The sequence below is a fragment of the Octodon degus genome, unplaced genomic scaffold (assembly GCF_000260255.1).
Source record: "Octodon degus isolate 3935 unplaced genomic scaffold, OctDeg1.0 scaffold00098, whole genome shotgun sequence".
In the NCBI taxonomy this organism is placed as follows: Eukaryota; Metazoa; Chordata; class Mammalia; order Rodentia; family Octodontidae; genus Octodon; species Octodon degus.
In genome coordinates, this window is record NW_004524674.1 from 1839599 (window position 1) to 1852379 (window position 12781).

The window sequence follows — 12781 nt, forward strand, 5'->3', positions numbered from 1 at the left end:
TTGGCAAAGCACAGGGACTGCGGTTCGATCCCCCAGCACCACATGCCAGCCAGCCCCGCCCCCTGGTGGGCTGAGCTGGCCACACACACACACACAATAAATAAATGTAATAAATAAAAATAAATAAATAATCAATCTGTTAGAAAGTGGTGTTGCCATGAGGGCTGATGGTTTATTTTTTCTGCTTAAGCAAAACGTAAATTATCTGGCCCATTAATAGCTGGGTTCTTGAATTCATTATTAGAGGAGAAAAGTAAAAATCCTGGACCAAGATGAATGTTTGCTTTTAAGGTGATTAATAATGCACAGCCCCTGGCACGTTCACCGCTCTGCCACTGGCCTCACTAGGGAGAGAAGGAAGGAAACGGACTGGGAATGTTGGGGCCTGTGGCTCAGGGTTCACCTAAATGATTTTCCTTCATCCCTTCCAGAGCTCCCCTCTTCACAAGCTTCCTATTGTCTTTAACATAAAGGACAAAACTCCAGCTCTCAGTGAACTGGCCACGGCTGCCTACCCACTAGAGAGAGCGTCTACTCTATGCCTAGCCACAGAAGGGCAGGTAAAAAGTAAGAGGTTATTCTGCTCCTGTATAATTGTGTGTGTGTTGAGGAGACAAAGGCAGACCTTGGAGAAGGGTCAGCACCCAGTCAGTGTGTGACAGTGACAGGGCAGATTGTAAGGACTATCAGATGTTCTTTCCTGTGGGCAGGAAGTGTTTCCTGGAGGAGATGGGCTGCAACTTGGCCTTAGAAACTGAGAAACTGGAGCATGGCTCCTGTCCCAGGTGTTGATTCAAGCATTTGAGTCTGTGCCATGGATCATTCTAGGAGCTCTTTGGATATTATTGCAGCTCTATCTTAGAACTCTGCAAGGTAGGTATCATTATCCCTTCTTTTTTCTTATGTATTTAGTACTGCGTTTACAGGGTCTCACTACACATATTGGACTTGTAGTGATCCTCCTGTTTTCAGCCTCCCAAGTGCTGGGATTACAGGCATATGCCACCACATCCAGTCTCAATCACCAGCCTAAACAGGCACTTTAATCCACTGAGCTACCTGGCTGGCCCCTTCATTATCCCTTCTTGATGAGGAAGTTAGGCCAGAGAGGTGAAGGAACCTCCTGGCTGTCACACGGTGAACGAGTAGCAGAACTAGATGAGCCATCAGTCTGTGACTGGGGTCTGAATTCAGTGCTCTCATTACTCTAACTAGGGGGATGAACCCCTAGGAGGTAAAGGACCTGGGCAGAGCACAGTACATGAATGTGAATGGCAGTGAGTGAGCAGGGCACTATGTGGATGGAGGCCAGCCTGCCTGTGAAGGAGAAGCTGGTGAGAGTGTGGGGCCCAAGGGGCTGAAGACCACATCTGGAGATGGCCTTCATGCCCAGCAGGAGAGATGCTATTCAGAGCCATGAAACACACAGTGCTCTCCAGCTCTGGCCCTTGCATGAGCAGGCAATACTGCGTCCCTGGGGTGCTCGGGTCTTGGCTTTCTCCTTCCAGTTTTGGTAGGAAGAGCTACCCTCTTCTTTCCAGTCACTCTCCTCCTTGAAGTAGCTTCTTCTCATCATTGGTCACCTGCAGCAGCCCCCAGGCTCGTTTTCTCCCTGTCCTCTCTGTAAAGCACAGAGCTGGCAGCGTGTGTCCCTGTTCCAGGTTGTCAGCTGCTAGCTTCCCACAGCAAGCGCACTTGCCTGCCCACCTCTTCTCCTCTGTGCTTTCTCTTGCTGTCTACGCCCTGGCTGTGGAATATAAAACTTTTCCCTCCCCCATTTGCAGACCACCTCTGATCTGAGAATGCTCCCATTCAGGACAGAGAATTAGTCTCCGCTGTTCCTATAGGTCTGCCATCCTTCTCCACTGCTTCTTCCTCCTGGCTTGATGGTGGTTAGCATTTCTCCCAGTCTCTGTGGAAATAGTCTGAAACAGGAATGGGTCTGGTTGTGTGTATGCAGCAGGACACAGAGGTGAAGGCAGACAGGAGGCTACGGCCAGTCCTGCCTGAGGCATCATACCCAACAACCCAACAGGTGCTCACTGAGTGCCCACTTGGCGCTGGCTGGGCATGCTGTCCACCAATACTAGCAAGACAGGCATGGACCTGCATTTGTGGCACTCATGGGCTAGTAGAGGGGTAGATCTTCAGCAAACTATGGGTGCCTTGCTTGAAAAATGGTCTGATCTGAGCAGGGAGACTATTTGGAACAGGTGTGGGCCAGCCAAGGATCTATCTCTGAAGCCCCATGATGCCCAAAACGAGAGGAATACTTACAGACGAATGTCCAGATGGAAGAACAGTCACCCTTCATGAACCAGGCTCTGATGCCTGCTTGATGATCATCCCGAGACTCACAGCTAGTTCTGCCTTAACCTGCATCACAACCCATTTTTCCTGTTCTGCATCATTTCCAGGGACCCAGAGCTGTTCCTGAAGAATCTGGTGGCCCCTTTACTGGGAGATGTCTCTGATGGTATTGCAGCCACCCCTGGTTGTGAGTTGCTCCAGGGACTCTCACACAAGCCAAAAAAAAAGAGGAGTGCCCACAGCACAGCATAAAAGGCTTCTACTTTGGGAGGCAGGCATTGTTTATTGTGGAGAGACCTGCAGATTGCATGTTTTTATAATTTTCCCGAGAGTTCATTTTACGCTCTGCTAAGATCTAAATGAACTGGCACAAATGCCTGGACTTTTTTTCTGCCTCAGGAGGGTGGGTGGGAGAATGTTGTATATGTTTTGGAAAAGACATTCTGCTCTGGAAGTGGCACTGCTGCAGCTACAGGGTGGGTCTTGTGTCTTGAAGGCAACTGAAAGGAGACTGAGCCAGGCCTTGTAAGCACATAGACAGGCAAGACTTTATTGATTGGGATTTCAGCCTGAGCCACCTGACTTCAGCCTAAACTGAAGGGAGTCAGCATTAGTTGACAGAGGGCCTGTGTTACTTTCTGAATGAAAGGAGAGGTGAGTTTTCATTGATTCAGTGGAGTGGGCCAATGTCTGGTAATTTCCAGGTAATGTCAGGGTCATTTAAAGATGTCTCTTCTTATGACCCCCTGGGTAGTCATGATTAATTGTCCTTGAGGCTATTGAATTTTTTTTTGTAGTTGGCAGCATTATTCTGTGCAAAATATCTTGGGATTGTATGTTTGGGCCTTATAATAGGACGGTTGGCTGACACTGAAGTAACACAAGGGTGGGGACAGGAAAAAGGGAATTCAAATGAAAACCCAGCCCAACCCCAATGGGCAATCATGTCTTCACACAGAGCTGAGTGGAATCTGATCCAGAGCCTAAGGCAGGGAACAGGGCAGGCTCCATATGATGATGGAGAGGCCGAGTCTTTCTACCCTGTTCCAGTCACACAGCAGTCCAAGGAAAGAGACAGTGTTTTTAGCACAGGTGTCTTCAGGCCTGAGAAGTAACCTAGGTAACCGTTGTTACAAGGCAGACATCAAGGATGTTCTTTACAGCAAAGTTAGCAGGGGACTAATAATGTTTTGCCTAGATATGTGGCCTGCAAGATCAGTAAGCTTTTAAAACAGCTAAGAGCAGGTGACGTTTGAGAGTTTAGTTTATTTTCTTGGTAACAATTTCCTCATTTCATGCAAAACATTTTGCTTTGGTGGTTTTATCAGTATCTTATGATGGGTTTATTGGTAAATCAATGGAGAAACTATGTGCCAGGCTATCACGGGGAATACTTTATTGCAACCAGGGGTTTACTTTTTTCGTCCCAGCCTTTTGTGCCATCACAGTGGTCTCTGTCTGTGTAAGTGGATAGAAAACAACTTCCTGTCAGGAAGGAGCCGCACCAGGACCTTTGCTCCTAGGATGAGGTATTTTTCTATGGGGGTCCCTTATGGAGGATTCTCAGCTAATCGTCCCTAATAGAGGGACTAATGAGAAGATGTATTCGGGTTTATGGAAAGACCTCACAGAGGAGGAAGAACAACCTGGTTACAAGATCAAACTTCACTTCCATTACTGGAGCAAGATTTCATCAGAGGGGCTGCGTTGAGCAGACTGAGGCTTGGCAGTGCCATGCGGTGTAAGCGTGGTGCCTGGTGGTGGTGAGGGCAAGGGATCCGTTTGGAGGACAGGTGGGGGCCTCATCTCAGATGCCTTCAATGTAACCTACGTGATTGATCATTTTCTCTATATTTATTTTCATTGTTTGAATCATAAAAGTAATATATTTATTTTATGAAATTTTGAATTTTCAATGATACATAGTAAAATAAGAAATTACTAATCTATTATTCCACCATCTAGAATCACCTTTGTTAGCATTTTGATGTTCTCTTTGTCTTCTTTCCTATGCATTGTTTACATTAAATCATTATATATGATATGCAATTTTACATGCCTTTTAAATACTATGCCTCTTTCCACATTATTTATAGTTTATTTTCTCTCTATCTCTGTGCCCTTAAGAGATGGTCTCTATGCTTAATATTCTTCCCTCACTGTCTTAGACAATGATTATCCTCCTTGGAACAGTCTGAGAGGCTTTAATATTTCCTGGTACCCAGATCAATTAAATCAGAAACTCTGGGGGTGGAGCCGTGTTTCAGTGTTAATGTTTTTTAAAGATTCCCCAGAAGATTATTTATTTATTTATTTATTTATTTATTTATTTATTTGTTTATTTATTTGATACAGGGTCTTGCTAAGCAGCTTGGATTTGTAGTGATCCTCCTGTCTCAGCCTCACCAGTGCCCAGTTTTGGTGGTCAGCACGGTGCGCCCAGGTTTCCAGGGCCAGCACAGCATGAGGTACGAGATCAAACTTGGGTTCTTGCACTTGACAGGCAGGCACTTAGATTGCGGAACTATCTCCTCAGCCTTCTCCAGGAGATCTTAACATGCAGCTAAGGCTAAGAACCGCTGAGGAGGGCTGAAATTCTTCCCAGGCTGACTTTACTGGTCACGAAGTTCCTTTCCGGCTGTATGCTGTACAGACTGATTATGACTATAGTATGGACTTGGTATTATCAAGAGCACCAGATGTCTGGGGGCTCTAGTGGCAGAAAGAGGGAGACAGACAAAACCATGCTAAATAAATAATAACAGCCCCACAACTATCACTACCTTAGGAACTCCAGTATGGTGAATGTCTTGTTTTTATCTGTGACTTTTATTTTCACTGCAGAACCACTCTTCTTCTGTCTCTCACAGTTCTGGTGGGGCCATCAACTGTACTTTCTATACAAAGTGGCCATCTGGTTACCTTCACCTATGCCCAGAGTGATTGGTCTCAAGAATGGACATGGGACTCCATTGGGATTGTGTTTCAGTCAGATTTCTCCTTCCGATTAGTACATAAATTATAGCACACTCAACCTTAAATATTAGATGAACCAACTGTGGTTGTTCTTGGGGATATATCCATTTACAGTTGGAGAGAACGAAAGTGATGCACAAAAACTGAGCTGTGACCAGGCTGAACAGGGAGCAGGTCTTGGGAACATTGTCTTTGAGCTTGGTCAAGCCTAAAGTCATTCCTTGGCCTGGACATTGCAATGCTGTGACACGATAAACAAACTTCCTTTTTGATTAAACTAGTCAGAGGCTGTTTTTTTTTTTGTTTGTTTTTCTGGTAAAAATTATAAAGTAGCAGAAATTCGTACTTGGAAGCGGTAGGTTCTGAAATGTGGGATTGCTGAGCTGAGGACAAATGGTGCACAGGGGAGCCCCTTCTTTGCAACTGGGAAGCTGAGGACGCTTGTAATGCTATAGCAAAACAGCTGGTTAAATTGTTACCATATGCTTACTGAGGATGACACTGTCGGGGATGGCAGACAATTTGAGGGATAGTAGAATGTGTTGGCTACTTCTGTGACTTCTCCTAGGAGGCCATAAATATAGTCTACAATAAATGTGATCTAAGTAATCCATTGCAAGGTAAAACAGAAGAATAGGAGACACCTTCAGCCAGTCTGGGTATTTCTTAGCCAGAGTTTTGATGGCATAAGCACTGTGCCTTTTAGACTTGAAGACGTAGCATTTCCTGTTTGGAGCTAAGATAGGAAGGCAGGAAGGAGATAAGGTGGAGAAGTAAGATTTGAGCAGGAGGAGCCAAGGAATGAGGAGAGGACAGGGCACTCCCGGCTTCTAAGTGACTTCTGAAGCTTCCCTCACAGGTCTTTTAGCTTTTTGAAGAAATGATACTTGCCTTTGTCTGTTTTTGAAAATTGTGTGTTGCTGTAACAAGATCCTGGAGGCTGAGTGTGTCTTAAAGAGGTCCATGTAGTTTACTGTTCTGGAGATTCAAAGATGTGGGTTTCAGCATCTGGTTGGCTCTGGGGAGGGCATCCTGGCTACATCGCAGCCTGGCAGCTGGCATTGCGGTGGGAGCACCTGTAAGGGGGAGACAGCACCTGGTGAGACAAGAAGCAAGAGAGAGAATTTTATAATAACCCGTTCTGTAGAGGATTAATCCACTTCATGAAACCAATCTGTTTCTTCTCTAAGCAGGGAGTGTCCATGTCCATATTACCTTCTTTAGGCTCCACCATTTAAAGGTTCTGCCACCTCGACTCTGGCACACCGAGGGCCAAACTCTCAGCATCAAACCTTCTGAGGGCCCCCTTAAGTCGTGTCCAAGCTACGGAAACCCCTTTTCTGTAAAGTCCAGCTTGGGCGCATGGGCAAATTAGACATGCCTTAGAGTGTTTTTTTTTCTCTCCTCGCCCCTGTCTCTCTTCAAGCATATATGCTGTTGTCCAATATTTGAATTCTAGTCTATTTTTCATTCCAAATGAATTAGATATTATTAGGTCTTGTTTTATGTAGTTATTGCCTATATTTTGCCAACTATTTTAAAGTATTGTTTCTTATCATTGTATCTTGCATTTTAGTGCTTTCATTTCAGACAGTTTTTCTTTTACCTGAAAGACAAAGTTTAAAATTTTCTTTAATGAGGATATCATAGTAGTGAATTTTCTGTTTTTGTTGTCTTAAAATGTGTTTTTTGTGTCTTTCTTCCACCTTCCTTAGTTAAAGAAGGTTTATGAATGTAGAATTTTAGTGGGGAGAATATTTTATTTCCACATATTGAAGACAATTTTCCAGTGTCTTTCCATTGTTGTGTCTGAGACACTGGTAGGTGTATTCTGTAATTTCATTATAATGTGCCTATGAGGGTTGATTCCTTTTAATTTACTCTACTGGAAACTTTTTAAATATTAATTTATTGAAAAAGAAGTAGCAATGAGATAGTTTCAAGACAGGTTAGTAGGACAGTTACAATACTTACTACATTGCATATTGTTGTCTTTGTACTAGCTATTCATAGTACAAGATACAGACATGATATCTGTTTTTTTTTTTTTTTTTTTTTTTTTTTGATACCGGGGATCAAACTCAGGACCTTGCGCTTGTCAGACAGGCACTTATGCCTGTGAGCTATCTCCCCGGCCCTAGACATGGTATCTTGTCTAAACACTTTTAGTTCAAACTTTCTTCTCATTGAATTAAGAGAAAGTAGCTGTAGATGCTATTATATAGATAATGTTTTTTCCCTACAAAATTGTCTACTGGAAACCTACAGGATTCCCCAAATTTGAGAATTTATGTATTTCAATACTTTTTGAAAATTCTTGGTGATTATCTCTCCCCATTTTCTTAGTTTTTCATTTTTTAGAGTCTGATAGAATTATATTAGATTATTTCAGTATATTTCCTTTGTTCAACCTCTCTTTCACGTTCCATCTTTTCATCCTAGGGTGCACATAGGTAATCTCTTCATATTTGTAGTTTCCCAGTTGTCTTTTCACAAGTATTTAACTTACTGGTTAATATATTTGCTGAATTTTAGATTTAATTATTGTTGTTTTTGTCCTAGAAGTTCTATTTGACTCACTTTCAAGTTTATTTTTTCCATGTATTTATGTGTATGCAACATTCTATATCTGAAAATTTCAATATCTGAAGTTCTTATGAATTTATTATTTTTTCATGTAGATTTTCATTCATGATATTTTATGTCTTCTTTGTGAGTTATCTGCTGTATTCTTGGGACTTTTGTTGGATTCTTGGGGTCTTGCTTGGGGTTGAGTTTCTATAAAGAGAATTTCTGTTTGCTTATGCAGTGACTAGAGGTACTAACTTAATTTTAATATTTTTTTGAACCTTGCAACCTGTGTAATTTTGAATCTCAAAGTTGTATAAAGGGTGGATTGGATTTACAGCAAGTTTCCCCCCTTCAACTAATGCTAGTAAGTTTTCTTATTGTCTGCTTTTAAGGATCCAGGACTATTCTGAGTTACTTTTAGCATGTGTGATCTCTTTGAGCCTCAACTTTGTGTGAGGATTGGAGAGTAGGTTTCCATCATTGGGACATTTAGCTAAGACTGAGTTTTATCTCCTTCCCCAGCACCCCAGTAGTGTTCATGGATGGACTCAAAGTTGGTGGTATTTAGTAGAAATCCTCTAAAAGGCGACCTTAGCACTAATTTTCTGGCCAGACTTCTTATTTCATTTGTTTTAAGGCTTTACAGATTTCTTACTTTTGTGCCAGCATGGTAATGCATTTAAATAGATTAAAAATATTTTATTCAATCATGTAGTAGCTTCACTCCAGAGGGTCTTTCCGAAGAAGCAAATCTAGCCTGCTGTTGGAAAGAAGCCATCGTATTATTTTTTATAACTCAAATTAATTTCTTCTTAAAATCGCCATTGTCTTTACTTGTGTCAATTCAAGCTGTCATCTCCCACCCCCATGTGTGTGTGTGTGTGGATTCTCTAAGGCCAAGGCATGTGTGTGGAAGCAAATGTACTCGATTCCACCAGTATCACTTCCCCACATGGTCTACCTGAAGAATTACTGAGCCATCCATGTCTCAGCCCCAAGACATTTTCAGATCTCATAGTTCTTCCCGGTACCTTTATTCCTCTCTTAAGACTTGTATTATCACCCATGAGACACTGAATCATCAGTCTCTTTTCGCATTACAGAGAAGTGCTGGGTGGGGCACAGGAATGTATTCTTTCAGCAGTTCTTTTTTTTTTTTTTGTATTTAGGACAGGGTCTACAGGGTCTCAATACGTAGATCGGACTCATAATGATTCTCCTGTTTTCAGCTTGGCATGCGCCACCACGCTCAGTCTCAGTGGCCCTCTCAGCATGCCCCAGGGGCGGCGGGGCCAGCCCTGCACACCTGGGATTGAACCCCAGCCATTGTGCTCTGCCTAAGCAGGCACTTTAGTCTGCTGAGCTATATGGCTGGTCCTCCTTCAGTAGTTCTAATAGAGAGTCTGGCCTTGGTCACTTGGAATCTGAAGATGGGATGAATGGGAGACATTTTGGCTCTTTGGCTGCAGCTAGGCTGAGACAGGCTTGCTGTTACTGAAGAGCTTGATGCAAAGTTTCAGAGACCTGTTCAGGGAGCAGAGTTTGGCTAGCTGAGTCCATTCTGTGGCCTGGGGAAGGGAAGAGGGGCTTGGGGGAGAATTAGGCCTAGCCTTCTCTGGAGAGTAAGTGCAGAGTTTGTAGTGAGTGGGATTTCCATAGTCTGAAGGATTTCTTCCTACCAGCCTCTGTCTCTTGAGACATAGGGCCAAGATTCAGAATTAGGGTGGCCTCATTCTTCCTGTAGTCTTTTCCCCTGTTGCTCTCCCTTTCTAACTTCTTTCTTTCTTTTTTAAAAAAATCTTTTTATTTATTTATGTGATACAGGATCTTGATACGCAGCTTGGACTCATAGTGATCCTACTGTCTCAGCCTGCCCAGTGCTGGGATTACAGGCGTGTGCTACCATGTCTGGTTTTGGTGGCTGGCTCGTACAGGGTCAGCATAGCCTGTGGTAGGGAAATCTAATCTGGGTCCTTGCGCTTGACAGGCAGGTGCTCAGACCACTGAGCTATCTCTTAGCCCTCCAACCTTTTCTTGCCACCTTCCTTTTTCTTAAAGTATCTGTTACATTTTTATTTATTTAAAAATAATTTTCACTAAAGTAAAATTAATATATATTCATGATAGAAAATTTAGGAAATATAGAAAAGTACAAGAAGATAATTAATATTTACCCACAATTCTATCAACTATTATTTATAACTACTATTTATAGTTTGCTGTATATAGTTAGGTATTTTCTATTTGTAAGGCAATAACCTATAATTTAATAATTTACTCTATAAGATGTATATGATATTGTGGTATTCTTTTTATTGACTCTTTCTTTTTTTTTGTATTTTAAGGGAAGGGTCTACAGGGTGTTCAGGGTCTCACTACTTACTAGATAGGACTCAGTGATCCACCTGTTTACAGACTCCTAAGAGCTGGGATTATAAGCACGTGCCACCATGCCCAATCTCAATTGCCATCTCAGTGTGCCCCAGGGGTGGGGCCGGCACGGTAGGCCCAGGGATTGAACCCCCGGCCCCTCTGCCTGCTTACAGGTCCTTTAATCCACTGAGCTACTTGGCCAGCCCTGATTATTTTTTTCCACTTCAGATCTATTATGAAAAATTTTATTGCTTTAAATATTTTTTGGAAAGATTATTCTTTTTTCTTTTTTCTTTTTAGAAAGAGTATTCTTAATGGCTCATAGATTCCATTGTATACATGGAATATTAAGTGTTCAACTGCATTATGCATTTGGATGCTTTCTATTTTTTCAGTTTTATAAATAACTCTCTGATAAATATATATGTGTATAAATTTTTGTGTGTGCTTCTGCTTTTCTCTTATGCATATATGGAATGATTTTATTGGTTCTTCTTTAGATTTTGAAATTCATATAAAGGTATTCTATAATAATGTGTTATGTATATGTGGTACAAAATGTGTCTTGCAAAATAGTTCAGAATAAATAACGAGACTTGTGGGAAAAATACGCTTGAGGCAGATCATTCAAAATTTGCCATGCTGCGATTACAACACAAATAAAAAGGGACAATTCTAATAAAAAGGTTATTAAAATTAATTATATTTCTAATAGGAAGAGGAACTGCCATTTAATATTGGGCTTGTATTTTGGAACGCTGATTGGTAGAAAGGGGTGCAAGGAAGGGATGCTGATGAGATTCTTAGTTATGGGGTTGGCTCAGGAAGGCAGGGAAAGGGTATAAAGAAGGCGTGCACCAAGATCTCACACAGTACCTAGTAACAGTAAGTGCTTTCCCGGGAAGAAGGAGAGCGTGCTGAGCAGGCAGTATGAGTTGCACCCTGCTGGGGCTTCCTGCCTTTGCTTAGCTGTGACAGCAGACTTCAAGGTCAGCAATTGACACTGAGTGGCTTGAAACCCAACCTTCAGGAAGCACCACAGAGGAGCCAGGGAGGCTCTGGGCTCTGTTGGCATCCTGCCCTTGTCAGCCAATCACGTAGCACCTCATTCTCATTTCAGGAGCATATGCTGCAGCAAAACAGTCAGTGTTGCCAAACTGCTGTCCAGAGATGGTGTTTTCATAGACTTGCACTGTTAGTGTATAAAATCCTTAGCTGGACCGAACCCAATGCAGAATGCTCAAGGCCTTTCAATTTTTCTGATTTGATAGATTTTTATTGCGTTAAGTATTTCAAAAGAGCTAGAAGAAAGGACTTTGAATTTCTCACTACAAAGAAATAATAAATGAATGAGGAAATGGATATACTGTATTTGGTGGCATATCACCCCACACATATCTTATACACCATAGTGTATGTCAATTAGAAACAAGTTAAAGAAAAAATTTAGAAAAGAAAAATAAACAGCCTCTCCAAACATGTTATTTCATTTAAAAATGTGCATTTTTTTTCCATCAAGAAAGTTGACTACTTCTTATATGTTCTTTAGCCAATTATATAATCTCTGAATTTTTTTGGGATCTATTGTCTGTTTTTCTATTAGAGTGTCAGTATTTTACTTGTCGGTCTTTTGTTATATATGGAGGTATTAATCTTTTCTCTGCTGTAGTTTTCTTTTTTTTTTTTCAGAACCGGGGATTGAACTCAGGCCCTTGCGCTTGCCAGGGAAGCGCTTATTCCACTGAGCCATCTCCCTGACCCTTCTGCTGTATTTTTCTTAGCTTGTGTTTTGCCTTTAAGTTCTTTTGTAATTCTTTTGAGGTGCAGAAATTTGAAAATGTTGTCATCATATCTACAGTTCTTTTCCTTTATTATTTTGTCTATTGATTTATGCTTGGAAAATTTTTCTCTATTTGTCAATTAAATACTTAATTCATCAATTAAATATTTACATATATTCCTTTCCAGGATTTTTAAAGTTTTTTTCACATTTGTTTTCTTAGAGCTTGTGGTATGATAAAGTAATCTAATAATTTATTTCCCCCACAATCTGATTTTCTCTAATATTTAATAAAAGTACTTCTATAAGTTTCTGATAGTTCTGATAATATCTATTAATCTCATTATTATAAAATATGTTCACTTAGGGATGATACACTGTTTTATTGATCTGCATGTCAGTATTTTCTTTCTTTCTTTCTTTCTTTCTTTCTTTCTTTCTTTCTTTCTTTCTTTCTTTCTTTCTTCTTTCTTTCTTTCTTCTTTCTTTCTTCTTTCTTTCTTCAGAACTGGGGATTGAACTCAGGCTCTTACGCTCACCAGGGAAGTGCTTATTCTACTGAGCCATCTTCCCGGCCCCAGTATTTTCTTTATACTATCTTATTTTAGTTGTTAGGTTTATGTTTATATATCTGAATGCAATCTCTCCTTGTTCTTTTTACCTAAAGTTTTTTAGTTAATTTTTTTTTTTTTTCCCGGAACCGGGGATTGAACTCAAGCCCTTGTGTTTGCCAGGGAAGCGCTTATTCCATTGAGCCATCTCCCCAGCCCA